Source organism: Pelobates fuscus, chromosome 5, assembly GCF_036172605.1.
Source record: "Pelobates fuscus isolate aPelFus1 chromosome 5, aPelFus1.pri, whole genome shotgun sequence".
NCBI classification, from domain to species: domain Eukaryota; kingdom Metazoa; phylum Chordata; class Amphibia; order Anura; family Pelobatidae; genus Pelobates; species Pelobates fuscus.
In genome coordinates, this window is record NC_086321.1 from 336,827,930 (window position 1) to 336,831,367 (window position 3,438).

A 3,438-nucleotide genomic window follows, 5' to 3' on the forward strand; every position below is an offset into this window, starting at 1 on the left:
TAATATGTGCCTTGCCTGTGCCTGGACTAAATTATATTTTGAGATAATTTGCTAAATCTTTAATATTTAAAATAATGATCTTCACAAAACACAAACTATATGAGATTTTCTATGTCTTATTCAACTGTATAATTTCCATAGAAGTGACAGTTTCCCTTTAAAGATCAGACAATGTAGATGTGATGTAAGGAACTATTGTGGATATTTCTCAAGGATATCTAGCAATAGGGGAAACAACAAAAAATGCTGTCAATTAACTTAACTTGCATTACTTTGTCCGTTTTAAATGCTCAGTTGGCGCCAACTAGGCTTCTTGGCGCAGCTAACCTTGATCTTTCAGATATGGCAAAAAATTGCTTGTGCAGCAAAACATAAACACTACGCCTTTGTAACCAACTTTACGTTTGGTTTTATGTGAAGCTCAGAGAATCTGTGTAACAATTTGACTGAAACTTTTGCGTACCTTGGTTATATGAGTTTCTCCCATTCCCTCCACATTTGCTGGGATACCTTTCATCCCATCTTACTGTTGACCTATAATATATAGTAAGCAGTCTTTGCAAATTCCTTACATTTCATTTTTTGAAACCCGCACTAAAAATAGGATTGTTTAGATCTAGCCAGCCTGAATCTTAGCTTTTTTTTTTCCCTGCCTTTTATTATTTTGAATTAAATATGTCCTTTTTATTCAGAGATGTGATACAGTTATACCTAGGAAATTTGCTGTTTTAGTGCCACAGCGATCTACTCTCACCCTCTTCTTTAACTTACGGGGGAAGTGGTAGATTTGCAGCAGCTCAATTGCACAGAATTTCCCTGTCAACAGGAAAAGAGGGGCTTGCCCTAGTCTGTTGTCCTTCAGTTCAAATCACTGCAAATTTCCAATCAAGGATAGGGAGCTCTGATATGGATCCATCATTTTATATAGAAGTAGGAAGGCTGTTTAAAATTGCAAAGATCTCTTACTACAGTGTTTAGGCTTCTGCTAGAGAAATTTGTATCACTAATGGCATTAAACTATACATTCTATGCCTTATAGAACGTAGTGTATGGATATATTAAAAAAAGAAAAAAATTGGGACTGAAACAGGTAACAGGGTCCTTTAGCTACCTTTTTCTATTTAAGCACCCTTATAAAAAAAAAAATGAGGCACTTTTTTCTTCCCCCTTCCCTCCTCCCTAAATAAATAAATAAATCTGATGTATTAAATAAATAAAATTAAAAAAATAAAAGTATTATCCTTAAGAAAAGGTTCAACCAGGTTTGAAAAATGTAGATCTATATTAAATATAATTATAAGTAAGGTAGGAATCACTGTAGAATAGTGTACCAATGGGTTTATCCACTAAACAGTATTTTTTTCTTCAAATCTTGTATTTTGGCTTAATACTTCATCATATATTGGCGTTCCACAAACTCTCTCCCTTTAGTGAATTACCCACAATAATAACCCTAAATGTGCAGAGGTTAGCTTCTTATAAGTTTGGCACTCAGAGTAACAAGGGGCTGCTACTTTAAAATACACAAATTTATTGGGTCAGAGCTTGTTTATTCATGTACACAAATTATGTGAATGAATGAATCTGCCATGCCTTAATAATAGATGCAAAGAGGCTCTTAGGCATTGTGAGAATTTAACTTTCAGTAACGACTGGACCAATGACATTGTGTATGTGAATAAATCAGCAGATGTATGTGTGCATGTGTGTTTTTATATTTTATATAAAGCTTTCCTCATATTGGAAAAAATAACTGTTTCTGTGGTTTATGACCCGAGACCTGGGCAGCCTGCCACTAGTAGATTGGTACATACCAATAGAGTTGTGGTTGGGAAAAATTGTGGATGAAAACCCCTTCCACCTGAAGTGGATAGTTAATACATTGCTAAATATTAATACACACACCAATCAAGCCATAATACTTTCTTTTCCCACAGAACTCTCACTTTAACAGTGCTCTCACTACTGCAAGGGATTCTGGGTAGGCGTATGCAAATTCAACAGCTGTCCATGAGTGGTTCACTGGCTTTGCACCTCTTCCCGAGTTGTGTTTCAAAGCTCTTGTATACACTGATATAAAGTAGCTTTGGTGCATATACTCCAAGGAATCCATGTATAAAGTGGAATTATGAGGCAAAAATATGGTTCTTTGTTGAGCTTGTTTGCATACGCCTACCCAGAATCCCTTGCAGTGGTGAGAGCACTGTTAAAGTGAGATTTCTGTGGGAAAAGCAAGTCTTATGGCTTGACTGGTGCGTGTATTTGTGTTTAGAAATGTATTAACTGGTGTATATTAGATTAGCCATATTAGTTCAGTAGACACCGGTGCCATACGATTGCATACTGCAATACTCTGGTATTTTGGCATTGTGTGTGTGTGTGTGTATATGTATTTATATATATATATATATATATATATATATAGTCTTGGTTCATAAACCACAGAGAGGGTTCTTTCTTCCAATATGAGGAAAGCTTTATTTAGCAAGCCAGTCTTACTTTAGCCACAGCAAAACATTGAACAAAAATAAAAGGCTACTCCACACTGGAGACTAACATAATAGAGTACCCTCTCTATGCTACTGGGCAGCTAAGCAGACTCCAATAGTTTAACAAATAACAAAATAAAATTCTTGCAAAATACCTTTCCTTTCTATTGGATGTGGCTCTACAGCAGAAAGAGAGCTGCCACCTGATGGCAAATCCTAATTTATCTACATATAGTTGTATAATTTTTTTTTTTTAAGTTCTTTTAGTGTAGAGCAGTGGTGGTCAGGAGGTTGATTCTCCGCTGTTGCAGAACTACAACTTTGCAATCAATTTGTCTAGAACAAAATGGAACACTGGGATCTACCGTTGACCATCCCTAGTGCAGAGGATTTAAAAAAAAAAAAAAATGCTGAAACCATCATTCGTTCTTATAGGGATACTCTGAGCATCATAGACATACAGTGCACTGTAGTGATTCTGGTCTTTGGTTTTTCACCTACCTGTCTGTCTGGTACCAACAATCATTCTGGTCTGTATACACTCCCAGCCAATAATATCCAAAAATACTATTATGAGTTATGAACTTCTGCTTTAGCATATCAGTGCTGACCAAAATGACTGCAGGCACCCAACAGAGCCAGGTAATTGTCAATTCATTTCTAAACTGTTTTACAATTACCTTGGGATGATGGCAGGGAACTCCTGCCACAATAAACAGCACAGCTGGTTGCGATCTTAATGGAGTGATTTAGGGGCTATTTGTGCTGCCCCTGTAGCCTTGCTGCTGTAAACATTGCCTTTTCTGAGAAACGGCACTGTTTATTTTTCCACGCTTTTTTTTTTTTTTTTTTAGTTGCTAAGCCCATTAGTGGCTGTCCAGCAAACAGCCACTGCGAAATTTTAACTAACATAGATTCAGTTATTGAACCTGTTCATGTTTGCTGATGT